Source organism: Austrofundulus limnaeus, unplaced genomic scaffold, assembly GCF_001266775.1.
Source record: "Austrofundulus limnaeus strain Quisiro unplaced genomic scaffold, Austrofundulus_limnaeus-1.0 Scaffold3, whole genome shotgun sequence".
NCBI classification, from domain to species: domain Eukaryota; kingdom Metazoa; phylum Chordata; class Actinopteri; order Cyprinodontiformes; family Rivulidae; genus Austrofundulus; species Austrofundulus limnaeus.
Window position 1 is genome coordinate 4501867 of NW_013952405.1, and position 17195 is coordinate 4519061.

Sequence of the window (17195 nt, forward strand, 5' to 3'; positions counted from 1 at the left end):
CAATCTGTGTTTTAAAGTAGTCTTTTTTTTCTCTGCTATGATTACGCTAATCTGCCAGTGGAGCCTCTTAGGGGTCACATTTCTCCTGTTTTTAGTGTGTGTGCTCTAAATCCTAGGGTCTTCACATTGTTACTGCATTTCATTAAAGGATTATAGAGAATAAACCTCATATAAGGTTTTTAACACGTGTAAACACACACAATAGGAGAGGAAGAAGAGGTGAGTTTGGAACACATGGCTATAATTACAGAAAGCAAAACAAAAACAAAACGATTTTGATGGCTTCAGTGTTGTTAACGTCTCACAAGGTGTTTTTTGGACAAGCTTGCTTGTGAATCCAATCACAAGGCAACCGTGTGAAGCTTGTTGAAATTCCTCCACAGTACCTCTAATATCAACCCCTCTCTCAGAGCAGTTCCACAAATCACTTAGCGCAGGTGCTGAAGCAGAGTATCAGGTGCAGCTCCAAAAGTCTGCAGCCAACTGACAATTATCATCATCAGCACTGCTGCAAAGCATAAATCTCATCATCTGTGACTATCCTGGAAAAAAAAGTCTAACACACTCTGAGACCCACTCAGTGTGCTTTCTGGTTAGCCATGCTGATGAAGCGATCGCTGCTCACAACAGATGCTGGAGCAGATGCAACACATAGCAACAACCATGAGATGAGCGATCCTGTTTTGATACATCACTGAAAGTATAATGACTAAGGGACTAGACTCAAGAGCTACATGACAACCATTAACATGCAGAACTAATATGGTCTGAAACCATTATTAAAAAYCAGCTTTTTGTATAAAGCAGTCAGCGTGATTTTGCCCAAAGGCCTTCAAATGAAGTGAGTSCTGAATAAAAAAAAGGCAGGCCAGACCTAGGCATAAATAAAGACAACAACAAAAAGAGTATTTTATCAAAAAAAAAAAAGCTGAGTTTTATGTTGCTGGCTTTCAGCTGTAAGCATTCCCATCCCACTTACATTAGCAGTGATGGACTTTATTTTAAAATAGGGTTTTCACTTCTTTTACCCAATAAAATAAAATGTATAATATTTACGTGATGGTTTTATAACTTTTTAGCTTCCAGCCCCCAAAATAAGTGTTACAGAAACTTGTGACCCCAGACATTACTAGTTTACATAACATTGTTAAACATGGACATAGTAACAATATAAGCAAAACTAATTATTATGACAGCAGTTTTATTAATTTTATTTATACATTTGTGTGTGTGTGTGTGTGTGTGTGTGTGTGTGTGTGTGTGTATGTTTTGCAATAATTTTGGTAAACATTCTATTAACAAATTATTTGAATTTAAATTGATGACTGGAAATCATCAGGGGATCCTCATCAGAAGCTTCATGACCCACAGAGGGGTCTCGTCCCARCGTTGGGAACCACTGCTTTACAGAATATAAGTACAAAACAAAGCAGTAAATGTTTTGCCTGTTATCTTTTCACACTTGAAGGAAACTAGCTGGAATTCAGAATTGTTGACTATATGTTTTTTATTTTATGTTGCASTACTTATTTTAAAGTAAATTGTGAGGATTTAGGGAAAAAAGACATTTGGACCCAGTTCCCCGCTCAAATTAGTCATAAACTGTAGTCTCCTCGTCTTGTGACAGGAAATGATAAACTAATGTTGCCTGCAGGATAACTATTTTTTAAAATTTAACATAGATTTCATTCTCACACATAAATGACACTTCATACATTAATAAAGTAATATTTAACATCAAGTGTAAGCAGCAGAGGTAACAATTATTTAAATATTCTTTTAAATGAGAGCTGATGTACTCATTTGAAAGTACTGCTAAATGGTGGCTGTTACCAAATATAGTTTTGCTAATGAGAATGACAGTCAGGTTGACAAGTATGAAAATTTTTTAGGTGCAACGCATCGTACGTTATCAGTGTTGCTACATGACATACAGCACATTACTATTAAACAGGAAAACATTTATGAAATKTTCATCTTCCAATCATTTTTGCAATGTGAACGTGTGCAGTTTTAATTCCTCTTACCCTGACATGAGAAGATAGAAAAGAGATAAAAAAGGGAAGCAGAAATGACACAGGAGGAGCCTTGTGATGCTGGTGCAAAGTGATGACCTAAAAATAAAGTGGCTTCTGCCATGAGACTTGAAGAACAAAGCAGATCGGTGCAGATGAACTCAAAAGATCAGAGTGACATATAACTCAAGTGAATGTGTGTCTTTTTAATGTGGAAGGTAGATAGTGTGCATAAAGAAAAAAATAAACTAAAAACAGGCAGAATGTGTGTGGGGGACTGATAAGCGCCACAAGCCCGGAGGGCTCCTTTACATGGCGATCTCAACCTTTCATTTTCCCCTCAAACACACGTCCTGCTATCCACTCTCGTGCACACAAAAGAAGATAACCTCAACCCCCACTGTGTCATTCACACCACGGGAAGCCTAAAAGAAAGTGTTTGCCTCCATTTCTATTCTAGACGCTCCTGAATGAGGGCCGAATATGAGTCACGGTGATTAAGGTTGCAGCGATGACTCACGCAGATAAGATGACCTCTCGTTTATCGAAGCTGCGTTAGTGCTCATCTGGATGTGTGGTCTTGATGTATTCATTTCCAACATCTCCACTCACCAGCAAGCTGTTGACACATCTTGTCTGCAGACACTAAAACATGGCTCTGCAAAACTGACCCTTATGATTTCTTTATTATAGTCAAGGTAAAATGACCATTTTTCAAATGAAAGGAAACAGTTTAATATACTACTGAACCTACGTGAGAACTTGTTGCTGCATGCCATTTCTCATCATGGCTTTTGTTGCTTAAAACACTGGACGGATTGAAAAGATGGCACAAGTGGTTTTCTTTGTGAGGTTACAGTTTGTATTAGTTGATCTCTTCTTAAGAGTTCAGGTGTGGAAACAAATATTATCACATTCATTCAGTTAAGACAAATAGATTTAATTCTGATCAGACTGACGGTGGAGCCAAGACCATCTGCTGAGATCTCAAAGCAAAAGTCTTATCGTGGTTTATGCAGAGAAAACCCATGTGTGCACAGAGAGAATTTGGAAACTCCACCCAGAAAGGCCCCAGACCAGGAGGATCACCTCCTGCTTTGGGGCCTTTCTGGGGCCGCTGCTACCTACTGCAGCACCGTGCTTCTTGTGTGGGTCTTTTTTTTTTCTAATTAAATAACACTTTATATTATCTTACTACTACTATCTTATTTAGCCCCACCTAATTGTTAATAAATGGTTAGTTGACCTTGAAAACATCGTTAATTAAGGATGATTCATACTTAATAAGCTATACATTACACACAGTATAGAGAATAGTTAATTCATGAGTTAAGCATGAATCATCCTAAATTGATGATGATTTCTTGGTTAACTATTTATTAATGATTTAGTAAAGCTAAATAAAGTGTGGTTATTATAAAGCGCTACCAATGAAATTATAAAAAACAATGAGGTGTTCTGAGACTGCTTGTCATAGTAAGAAACATTGCTGCTTTTGTTTTCTCAGATTGGCTCCTGTGGAAAGTTTGCCAGTACATTACTGAACTCCCTGCTGGATGTTGGTTTGCAGTGGGCTTGCTTGAGCTTGAGTTGTCTATTTTTGCCCATTATGGTGCAATTCACAGAAAATGGATTGTGGTCATGCTGTGAGTCCTAGGTGGTGATAAACGTCTCTTTTGTCTAATAAAAATTAACATGTTCACTGTTTGTGGCAGCGTTTATCTCACCCCTCCCTCTCTTCCCTTCCTCATGAAAGTTATTTTTTTTATTCCGGACATTTCTTAATAAAACTTAAAAAGAAAAGCTAACTGTAAACCGTTCCTTGTCAGGATTTGTTTGGTTTTTTCTGTCAGTTCTTGTTTTGAGATTTGTTTTCATGTTTATTTCTTGTGAAGTTTCTGTTTCTTTATATACTTGCTTTGTTTCATTGCCTCCCTGTGTTTTCCATGTGCCACCAACTCATTTACCCTCTGTCAGTTCTGCTCCTCAGCTCCAGCTCTGTCCGCTCTCACCTGCTCCGGGTCGTCTTTGAGCCCAGGTGTCTCCACCCCTGTCAATAGAGTTCCAGGGGTGTCCAATCCTGGTTCTCAAGGGCCACTATCCTGGATGTTTCAGAAGTTTCTCTGTTCCAATACACCTGAACTGAATGAATGGGTGATTAAGGGTTCTGCAGAACTTGAAGAGGCAATTCCATCACTGAAGCAGGTGTGTTGGAAAAGAGAAACCTCGAAAATATGCGGAATGGCGGCCTCTGAGAACCAGGACTGGAGACCCCTTTAGTCATTCAGTCTACTTTTAGTCTGTCCAAGCTTATTAAACGTCAAGTTTTCCTTTGTGTTTGGTAATTAGCTGCTGCCACATCTGCCTTCTGTTGGTTTATTAAAGTTTTTTGTTATTTTTTATTTAAGCTCCTCGTGTCAGTCTGCATTCTAAGGTCCAACCCTCGCAATGACATTATTAAAAGCCTGTCATTAAAAACAACAACAAACAAAACTAATGCTTTCTGATCTTTTACTAGAAAAGTAGGGTGGAAACACAGAAAATTACAGAGCTTTACTTTTCTAATGTTGGCAATAGGTAATATTCAAATCTGCTACTAATCTGTCAGCAAGGAGGGAGACGCAACAAATTCCCTGTCTGCCATGAGATTTAGCGAGACAGAGGCGAAGGGTATCAGCGTTGTCATGAATATTTAGCTGTTGACATTTAGCGTGGCGCACAGAGGATGTGGGGGTGGGACCATGCCAAGTTGGAGTAAGAGCGTTGCAGAACAAGAAGGGGGGGGGAGTGGGAAGAAGTGGGTGACACTGATATCTCTCACACACCCACAGAAGACGCTGGGGAGTTGGGTCGATTTTTTTGAGAATGGAGACTCAGGAGTGTTCGCCGCTGTAATTAATGAGACTTGTTGGTGATGATTGTTATTGTCAGTTTGGTTTTTTGGTGACAGTCTGGAAACTAGATCTGGGTCACGTCGCTAAAGTCTATTCATTAAACCCATTCAGCTCCCTTGCCGCGGCATCAGCTGTTTATTTAACTCCTGCGATGGCGCGGATGTTTTCTTGACTTCAGAAGCTTCTTCAGACGCTCGTCACTGACACTGAGAGACTGCAGAGTTAAAATTGGGAAGGAATGAAGGAGTGAAGTAGTAGACGGAGACAAGAGAGTGACTTTAGCCAGAGAAGAAGAGAAAAGGAAGGGAGGGAAACAAGGAAACAGTGTATTTGTGCTGTTGTTTACAGATGCTGTTTATCAATTTAATGACCTCATTTGAATAATTACAGTCACATACAGTTTGATCAGGAAACTCAGGGGGATTTTCTGTTCTAAACATAGATCCAACTAAAGAAAACCTCTGAGTTTGTCGCTTATAGCTGAACTTGCTTCAACCTTCTTAGGACATTATAATCCAAAAACACTCAAATGTCATGTCAAACATTCATTTAAAAGCCGGATGGTGTTTGTGTTTGTAACTTTTTTTTCATAATTTCAATACAATCTATCCTGAGACAAAACACGTAAGCTAACCCTACCTCAGTTTGGAGAAACAGAGTTTTAGTCTGATGCATATAATGAGCTAAAAGTGAATGCTGCTGTCGAAAACCAACCCCGATCTCAAAAAGTTTATAAAAGTTTGTGCATGCGGTATTACAGTTTTGTTCTGTACATCGTTATTCCAACAAAAATGTTGATATTTTTATTCTGATGTAATATTTTCCTGCCAAGACCCTCAAACTGCACCGGCTGTGTTACAATAAACTGCTGCTGTTTGTGTGTGAAGAAAAAAAACCTCATTAGATGTAAATATGAAAATAACTGTGCAAAGTTGACAGTGATGTAGAATTTTATAAAACTCTTTCCATGAATGACATGTTGATTATTAACGTTGTTTAACACAGCAATAATAATCCAGATCCTAGCATACATGTCAACCACTTTGTATGTTTATCTGCATCTTGACCCTCAGAAAGACGTGATTTAAAAAAAATCTGTAGTACCCCCACACAATATAACTCCTGCAGCGGCTGCGGGAGGGAGGACGACGAGGTGGCGAACTTAGCATTACCTTACAGGCTGGTTCTGAAGCCTAAATAAAACGGAAGCTAAGTTTTTGAGAAAAAAAAAGCTATGAGATTTTCTCCATCTGTATGCGTGCAAAATGGCAGAAAATCCATGTAATTTATAGACAATCTGCACAACTTGTATGAAGTCAAGCCACCTTGTCATTCTGGCCAAAAACTCTGTTTACAATTTGGTGTCATTCAAAAAGCTATTTATGCATAAACTATTATTTCAGGGTTCATGCAGGTTTCAGTAAGTTAAATTTAAGACCTTTTAAAGACCTTTTAAGACAATTAGGAATGACATTTAAGACCAAATTGACACATTAATAGAAACATTCAAATGGTCCCAGAAACTTTAACATAGAAACATTGTATTGCTATCATTTTAGCTATTAAAGAATATTTAATGTTAATACAAGAACACTAAATTATGTTAATGAAACAGTCATATCTATGAGATCTTCATATCATATCGACTGCTGTGGACTGTTTCCAACCAAGTGCAAAAATCACTGATATCAAGCCGAGTGTCAGTGAAAACACACTTTCCCATGTTTAAACGACAAGCAGTGGACATGACTGAACTTTGTTTTTTGGGTGGGTGCACAAGTAGCCGTATGCAGGGGGTTGTAACGGCAAAAAGGTCAAAAACGTAGACGTAAACTGTGCCATTTTTTGCCTGCAATCACAGGTTTTGTAGTTTACTACATACCATGAACAGTAGCAAACTTAGCACTTCATAAAGACAGATCGCGTCAACCTCTGATTACTGCAGCTTTACTCAGTTTATCTATGCAGCCAACGCTTCTCGGGAATGATCAAAAGTAAAAACATTAAGCCTTGAAATTTTTAAATTTAAGACTATGGATGAAAATGTGGGAATTTTTAAGACTTTTTTAGGCCTAAAATTTAGATTTTTCAAATTTTAGACTTTATTTTTAGACTTTTTAAGACCCGACATGAAACCTGTTATTTGTTTATAACCTTTGAACAGAACCGCACTTCAAAGGATTTCCTTTTAATTTACCATTTGGTTCTTTGTCCTCATTAACTGTCTTTTGATTCAACAAAAGATGAGCAGAGGCTTAAAATCAATAACCTGTTGTATGCTCTAATGGCACAAACCATTTGAGCAGATATGTCACAGTGTTTTAAACACTTTGGCTTCATTTTCACTCCAACTTCTCTTGTTCAGACAAGGTTCAAACTACTTTGCTGAATACTGTACACTTGTACCTATAAAAAGGAAGTATGCAGTGTTGTACACACTTGAGTGCCCCTTAGTGAACACACTTCCAGCTCTGCATGCAGGCTAATGAATGTGTTCTACAACACTTTGGAGTCAGCGCATTTAATGAAGTCTATTTGCATAATTAAAGGGGAAGAATCAAAAGGTAATTTACAGTAACCCCTTGTCCCCAGATCAAACATAGCCKKGGGGGGGGGGGGGGGKGSAGAGAGGTGTTGCATTTCTTTACGTCCAACCCCAGAGAGCGATTACGAACCTGTGAGGACGGTGGAGCTTCAGGTGTCAGGAAACGGAGAAACCTTTATGCGTGTCACACATTATGAAAGTGTCACCACATGAGGAGGTGTACTGACACACACAGCCAAGCTCAAAATAAAAACCTCACGAAAGCAGCACATGTAATTCTCTCAAAAATATGGGCACAACAACTTTTTTGCCAGCATTGTACAGTCAGTATTTTCCCCCCTTCCTCATGCCATTTTTTTTCTCCATCTCCAAATTTCTCCATCCACCTACTTCCAAAGCCTCCAGTCAGCAGTCAGGTATAGAATTCCATTACAACCTAGTGATGCAGCACTTCAAAGGAGGAAGAACTGCATGTGTGTGTGTGTGTGTGTGTGTGTGTGTGTGTGTGTGTGTGTGTGTGTGTGTGTGTGTGTGTGTGTGTGTGTGCATGAGCAGTGTAAATGAGAGACTTTTCTACATACAGGGATTCTCATCATCAGATACAAAACAGTGATGCCAATATCTACCCTGCTGCATGTGCAAGCTAATCTGTTTATTTATTTATTTATTTTACTTATATGGAATGTGCAGTAAGCAGTTTGAGTTTGCCTCAAAAGTTACTTCTTGCAAAGATGATACAATGGCAAGTATTCTTAAATGCAAATTTTGTGTCTACTTGAAATCACAGTGTACTGTAAATCAGTGAGACTGACCAATAAATAAAAGTGAATTTACTAAGTATGTGTCAAACTCAAGGCCCGTGGACCAAATGAGGCCAACCACTGCATTTTATGTGGCCCATGAATGCTTCAAAGATGTATTAATGTCAAATGACAACATCACACCACAAGGTGGAGGTGCACAATGTTCAAAAGTAGCCGACAATTGGCAAAACTACCCCGTATAAAATCTCTGTTTTGCTGTCTCTTTGGTCAATGTTTGAGATTGAATTTGTATTAACAAGGCAGCAATCTACAGTATTTTGTCTTGACCAGGACTTAAAGTAACTAAACTAATGAAGCAATTTACAACAGATAAACCATTATCTGCTGATAACATTCTCACAGAACATAATTTGAAATAATCTACTAAACCTTAAAGTCTGTAGCATTATTTTCATGTTCTTTAAATGCAAACTGTTATTTTTTTCCCAGTTACTTTTCTCTTTTATTCAGTTTTGGCTTTCTAATTGCTCACAAGTGGGATCATTGCAACAAAACAAACAAATGATTAGCTTCATAAAAAGTCAATGTTAGCTGAATTTCTTTCATTAAACAAGACTACTGGGCATCTCTTGTTGCTCTCACTTTGCTTCAAATTACAAGTCGTATAGAAGTCATCTATATAGGCATAGACGTTTAAATCAAACTTGTATCCTTTAAAAATATACTCATTTTAATTTGYCAGCTGTTGATTGTGAGTCACGTAACATTATTTATCAGGATACAGCTTCAGCCTGCACAGATAATTCAAACAGCTTGTGAAGCTGACTGCAACCACATATTCAAGGATATCGCTCCAACATGTAAGTCACAGAGGAGAATTCATTAACATTATGGTAATTATGGACAGCTGCACACAGCAATCTTTGAGAATACAAGACGACACGGAAACCCCTGGTAGAATCTGATTATTTCAACCAAAAACACAGTGATTTTCTAAGGAAAAAAAACAAGTTTGATCTCAGAGTTTTTGTTCTCTTCAATTAAATTTTCTTGCATTTCTGTTGGTAAATAATTCACAGGCAGAGCCATCAGCAGACAGCCACGGCTGTATAAATGTTTTAGAGTGAGCATGGGGAGGGCAGTAAGTGATGTTAGAGAGGGCGGTGTAATTTTTAGCGTTGTTTCCTGTGCTTTCAAATGGATCCTGCTCTGTATGTCTGCCTGTCTCAGACTGATGGACTAGATTTCCATGTTTTTTTTCTGAACGTAAAAGGAACAAGTCRACTCCTGTAATGTCAACTGAAAAGAGCAGAAAAAGGGCAGTTTAAAAATAGTGACAATACAAGATGGACATCTGTTACGTGAGAAAAGATCATTTTACCTGAGTAGTTCCTTTTCTTCTTTTTTAATGCATCTTGTGCACAGAACAGATAGGGTTACTACAGTATGTATGTAGTTTTGTGTGTCATCATGTGTGAAGCACTACTGGAGTAAGACAGTTTTGTATAGTCCATGATCTCATGTTCCATTTTGTTTTACTGCTGCACCTCAAATGTTTTCCTTCTTGAGCCACTTTGTTGGCTGACTTCCTTATGAGTGTATCGGTCCATGCTCCCTACTCGTCATATATGGGCGCTTGGTCAAGTGCCTCGACATCATATATTGACATATCACGTATCCCCCTCTTATCATTATTTCAACATAAGAATGTGGATGAAAAGCCAGTTTTAATATTTTTGAAAAACGTAAAATGTGCTACAGCTAACCCTAACCCCATATTCAACTATGACCCCAAACAATAAACCTAACCTGTATTAACTCTAAACATTCAACCCCTGACACCTTACTACCTAAACCTAACCAGTAACCCTAATTCCTAAACTTAATTACTGACCCTAGACCTAAAACCCATTTAATGACTAAAGGGGGGTACCCGATGCGTTAATCAATGACGCAAAGGGTGCCTGATCAAGCGTCTTTATATGATGTGAGAATGTGTTGGATTCTGGCTAAATTCTTGGTTTAGGTGTCAAACAGATGACTGCGAGTCATAATCCCAAACCATCTTGTGAGTGTCAGTGGGAATAGTTGAATAAAAAACTATTTAGAAATCACCTTGTAACCTACACAAGGTGAAGGAGGTGCACAAGTGTGGACAGAAACCACGTTTGTTGTAAAAAAAAAAAAGGTTGACTCCTCCGTATCGCAATACTTGTTTGTTTGCCAACTGTGTTGTCAGGAACGTTAAGATGTAGGAAAATACTTGAAGTCTATAGAATGTACCTCTCGGAGTCTACAAATACTTTTGGAACTTTAGTTTGACCCCAAGGTTGATGTGTTTCTCCAAAGGAAGACTGACTGTTTCCTTCTTGTAAACACTAAGAATTATTTTGTATTTCCTTCTTGAGATTTTATTCACACACATGATTTAAACTGCTAAACTTGCTATTTTTATGCAGTGTGTAAAAATGCAGTCCTTGTATTTGACTTACAAAGAGTCAGGATTTCCACTTGTAAAGTTTTGTGGAGCAATTAGATTTTTAGGTTTTCTAAAAGTTTGTCAACATTTTCCTTTGAGCCTTGGTTCTGTTTTTTCACACTTATCTTTCCAAGTAATTTTAATTTTTTTATTTTATTTTATTTTTTGAACTGTTTTGGTTAATTATATTTGAAAATAATTTGTCTACACTGTAGCGACAACTTAATGAAGATTTGATTTTAAATTTTGTCTTTTGACACATCATCTGCCTGATGCAAAAACATAGTTTTTCTTGTTACTTAAGCTGTGTGTACTGAAAAGCCAAAAGCTACAGTCTGACAGGCATACATTTTGTTCTTTTCATGACTAAAACTTGCTTTGCAAAAAGCTATCACCCAAAACACTGGCATAGTTTGGTATTATGTAAAGGATTTTCCAAACCCCTAAAGGATACTTTGACAAATAAATAAATAAAAACATTGGATTTGTAATTTTGAAACTCGTGTCTAAATTATATGGAAAGCCCTTAAAATACTCTAAATCTGCATGCAAATTGGTAACAAGKTATTTTATTGTGTAGCAGAGCAACATAAAGAAAGGTTAATGTTATCTAAAAATAATTAATATTTGGGAAATCACTAATGAAGTCCAGTCTATCAGTTTGTTAAAGCCAAAGCCAGAAAACACTTTTGGATGCACATGACCTTCTAGCAAGCCCCAAGGCAGAACTGGATCAGAAACTGTCATGCCATAGTGATCAACATGGCCACATGGTCTGGGGATTTTCTTGGAAAGCAAAAGTCGCTCAACAGAGTCTGCCAATGCATTCAGAAATGCAACCTAAATTGAATTTGGTGAAAAGGAAGCCATGCATAAACTCTAAGTGGAAAAAAACAAAACATAAAAAATAAAAAAACACATTCTGTTTCAGAATTTCAAGATGATTTACAACAAACTYTAAAATCAAGATTTTTTAAAAATTCGTGCCCATGATGAGAACATCAGTGAAAAATGTGAAAGCCAGAATCAGCATCTGGTGTGGAGTGGGAATGTGTCAGTGCCCAGGAGATGGACGACTTGTTTGTGGCTGAAGGGACCATTGGTGCAGAAGCACAAAGACGAGGTTTAGAAGTAAAATTACTCTTATCAGTCATTACATTATGTTAACCTAACTTCAATTGTGCGGCTTCTCTTTTACCACAAAAACTGTTCTAACCAACAGGAAGAAAACAGTGTGATGTTTGGGGTGTCAATGGGATGTTTGCAATAAAGCATTTGGCTCAGGCATCATCACGTTCAGTTCCATTTGTTTTTTAGGACTTTGGTGTCATTGTTGTCTTTTTTAGGTATTCTCTATGTCCTAAGTGGTTTTTGTAAGACCCATTGTTGTTCTGCTGGATGTGGGGATGCGAGGATGACGAATGTTGTGGAACTGGATGAGCAATGACCCAAATAAAGAACATTAATGGCAAGAGTGTATGGAAAAATTACTTTCATAAAAATTACAAAACTAAATGACCCTTATTGCCATCAATGAAAAACAAAATGTAGGAAATTTTGAAAAGCAAGTAAAGCATGAACTGAGAAAATGGGAGTGGAAGATGAGACCATATTCTGTATATATGTGCAAACAGAACGGAAATAAACATTTTGACAGAAAAGTTTACGAAATGCAACAAAGAAACAAAAAACCAAGACTTGAAATTCAGCCAAATTGAAATTGTATGTAAAACTGAACAAACTGTACACAAAATATTTTAAAGTCCATACACTATAAATGCTGTAGTGTGAATGTCTACAAAAACACTTTAGGCAGCTGGTGTCAAAAAATCACAAATAGTAGTAAAAATTGTGTTAAGACAAATAAAAGGCAGAGTAGTGATACTTTACTGTTGTCTGTCAGTGTTCAAAATGTTCTGCCTGATCAGTGTTCATGATAAATAAGAGGAACTTCCAAAGGTGGGTAGAGTACTCAAAAGTTGTACTTTAGCACTACTTCAATATATTTTTACACAAGTAAAAGTAAAAAGTAGCTGTGCAATAAATGATTCAAGTAAGACTAAAAAAGTATTTGGTAATGAGGCTCATGTACTGAACATCTAATTTGATATTTTACAATGATGTCATCAGATAGAAACAAAAATGTGAAGTCTGATATTTTAAAGACTAAAATGAAAATAAATCAATAAATAACATGATTGCAAAATGACAAATTAAGGTAGGAAAAAAAAACATTTCCAAATGTTTTTTTTTCCAATGTCAAATTTATTACCTGATGTTTACAGCAGATAATGTACTTTCAGGGAAAATTAGTTTTTACTGTATGTTTTTGACCTAAATGGCACAACAGGCCAGGCAGATGGAAAATAACATTAAAAGAGCAAAGCATGTGTATGAAGCAGATGTGTCACTTTAACATAAAATGCAGGTTTGTCTGTTTGTCTCGTACATATTTTTTGTTAAAATATGCTTGATCTTCTTTCAGGGAAATTACTGGCACTGGGTAGAGCATCCAGAACTTTTACTTAGCTAAGAGTACTGACACTTCATAAATAATATTACTCAAGTGAAAAAAATTATGAAGGGGGATATAACAATGTTACTCCTAAAAGTATTTTTTTTCCCTAAMTGTTATTGAAGTAGATATATTGTTATGTATTGAGTTGGTTAGCACCCAACACTGGCTCCATCTGCAGCAACAGTAAGTTCAGAAACACCATTTTTTGAAAACAGTAACTGGTTTACCATCAGTCCAGATTTGTCTTCTGTTTTAGTGTTTGGCACAAGATAATGAGGAGACTCAGACAATTGACAGCACAGACTATTGAGCAGCTGACATTTTATATTAATTAGAAACTGACACTGATTCCTCCTGTGAAAACGGCAACAATTAGCATCACTGACGAATATTAAAAAGAAAAATGATGCAACACAATGAAAAACAAGCCTCTCTTCCAACTTCTTTTGAGAGTGTTGCTGGCAATAAATTCTGTATTTCATTTTATTTTCCAATTACAACAGTGGTGGTGTGTGAAGATACTAAATCATTTTTCCAGGTTTTTAATTATGTTGAACTGAGCTTGAAAAACGTCTTTTTTTAATACTTAAAAAACTTTCAGAAAAAAAGCTTTTTTGTCTTTATTAAAACATAAAGAAAAAAATCCCAGAATTTGAATAGAAATTTTACTGTGTGATAAATTTTAAGACAAAATGGCTCATTGATTACTTGTCCAAGGCACTGAAAAACATCTGCCATGATCACTAAATGTAGTCTTATGCTTCAGTCACAATGCATTACTTACAGAGGGTTATAAAACTCCAAAACATTTCAGACTGTGTAGCAGTGATTGATCTAATGCTGCTCTAGTTATGACGCCAGAAGGCAGAGAAAGCAAGACTAGGGTTGGCTGCAAATGAGATCCAGTTCACGCATTAACAGGAACACCATTAGCCATCACCATTCTTGTCTGATCGACTGTAGGCTTTGGAACCTCACTAGGAGCAACTTTCTGCAGCAAAAGACACGTCTCAAAGAATGAGGAAAAAAATAAGTAACGGAATATTTCAGTTTCTAAACATTGATTTGTTTTTATGCTTTAGAAGTCCTTCATTTCACCTTGTTCTCTCCCAAGCTGGCCACGAAAACAAGAAGGCATCTGCTTTCACCATTCATGAATAAATAAATAAAAAAATGCAACATCACAGAAGGTTTGTCATTTTTTTCTTGCCTAAACCTTGTMACTAGGCCCGCATATTAGCACACAGTACAGCCAAGTTTGTGTATTGATACGGTAAAATGAGAGCAGCCAGTTAACAAGCTGGAGGTAGATTAGAAAAGCTGCGAATCGGAGGCCCAAATGGGTGGCGATTTGCAGTTTTTCCTCATAAGTATCAGCATCTTTATGCGTGCTATTAAAAGAACATCACGAAAACATAACACTAAAATGGGCCATGAAAAAGATTTTTCGACCTTGTTAATTGCAGTGTCATAAATTATAATTATCACTACTTTTCATAGCTTGTCGGGAATTAAGGGAGACATTTAGAGTTAATCCTCTGAGTATTAATCGTGACAGATGGTTGATTCGGTTTAGGAATGGGAGAGTTTGGCTTTCGTTCCCTTGTTTTCTAAAAAGAAAAAAAAAACAGTTAATCATGACGGATATGTCTGCGAGTGTGTTAGTAACTGTCAGTGTGTTTAGATCGAAGACATTGATCAGAGCAGCTATCTCACCTCAGTGTACGCCAGCTGCCCATCAAATAGAGCATATCTGATATGGTCAGAATGAATGAGGAGCTTGGTGGAGACACAAAGATACACACTTGTAAAAAGACATGAGGATGCGAAATCCTAAAAAGCTGCACCAAGTCTAATTTAAACTGAAATTTAATTCATCATGTCCAACAACAACTTAACAACTTAAACAGTGCCGTTCACTTCCTGTATTTTTCATATGTTATCTGCGTGTCTGTTTGTCCACATTGATCTTATCTTGATGATGTTTCATTTCCACTCATCTCTCCCCGACTGAGCACAGCTGTCAGACAGCTAACAAACATCTGTCTTTCACGTGACGCCTGTGTGACTGCTGCAGCCTTCAGGTTTGAAAGGAGCCGCAAACTGTAAAAACTAACATGTTTCAAAGCCTCAATTATGACTGAGGTTGTCTTAAAAATCTGAGTTAGGTGGAAAAAAAAGTATTCACTATTATCTGTATCCCAGTTAAATCCGTTTTATTGTGTGAACCTGTGTGTTAATTTGATTCATCTGATGTTGATTACTGATTGGCTCTAAATTGGGTAGTTTGAACTTGTGATGTTATTTTAGCTTGATTAAAATTTTGTGTTGAGCTCTTTTTTTCCAGTTGGGTCAATTTGGCCTGGGATAATTGTTTGAATCTGCAAATCATTTTGAATTTAATTAGTCGTGTCTGATGACTGAAGTAAAGTATTATTTTATTAAATAAAAAAATGCAACGCCAAGTACTGATACTGGAGCTAAACCCAAATTATTATTGTTTTTTTTATATATTTACTTGTTATTTACTGGAAGAATAACTTGGGGCATGTATTTACACATAATTTCATTGGAAGAAGAGCTTCACAGTTTTAATAAGACACAGAAACATTAACAATTCTGGTTTAGCTCCTGTATCAGTAATTGTGGTTGCATTTTTTTATTGAACATCTTATTGCAGCATAGATTTTCTCAGCTAAGTTGCTAAACTTACTTTTAAAAACAAATTCTCCAGTCTGTGATGAATTTCCAAACTACGCCRACTCGTTAAAAAACAAAAACTTCACCATCTTTTTGTCTCTGCTTAGTTTGCTGTCGGCGCATTGAATGCTGGGATATCTTCGGCAAGTGAGGATAAATGGATGCATCCTCAGTAGGGCTGCCACAAATGATTAATTTTATAGTCGACTAATCCCAGATTATTTTTCGATTTGTCGACTAATCAGATCATATGTTAAATGAATATAAAACATACAGCTTATCACACCAGAATGCAGCTGCTATTATTTAACCATCATTAGATTTTAGCCATATGCTAACTAAAAATAATTGCCGTGGAAGGCAAGTTCTGCTCTGCAGATATTGCACAGGTTTCTCTTTCATTTTCTTAAAATGATCCCACACTTTGTGCTCCATTGCTGGGTTGCCATGATACCAGAGCCTGTCTGTAAAATGTCTTGTGACGTTCAAGGCCTACCCCAGTTACCACTACTGTGCATGTGTGTCAAGGACAGAAAGGCAGATGTGGCAGTGGAAGGTGTCAACGCAATTTGGAGAGAAAAACAAAGTTAAAAAAAACGACTAATCGACTATTAAATTAGTCATAGACTATTTTCATAGTCGATTAGTCATCGACTAGTCGATTAATCATGGCAGCCCTAATCCTCAGTTTTCGAGAGTTTGTGTTTGCATTCCTCGGCCGCATGAGGARGAGCCTTTGAATTGGGATAGTACTCTGAGCAGGTCAGTGATATTTGCGGCCGACAAATGCACACTCATGAGGATGCAGCCCCTGAATTGAGACASAGCCGATRTGTGGACAATCGCTAACACTCCTCATCAAACTTCCGGGTCACGTAAAGGTGAAAAATTAAATATTAAAATCAAATTCTTTAGTGCCCGTATTTCCATTTTATGTTTTTGATTTGAGCCATTGGTCAGGTAGTCAATCAGTCCATCTGTCTATTGTTCCGTTCATATACAGTAGTTGTGTGGAACTGACCTGACTGACCTTCAGCCAATTCAGCACTATTTCAGTTAGGCATCAAATTTTGATTCAAAATTTTGTAGTTAAGACATTTGTAATTAATCATTTTATTTCTTAACAACAAATTCACTGACATTTTCCCAAAACAGCATAAAACAGTACACTAAAATAAACATCAAAAATACATTTCTACATTGTGTTTGTGTCTCTCACAAACATTCAGATAAACTGCAAAGACACACACACACACACACACACACACACACACACACAC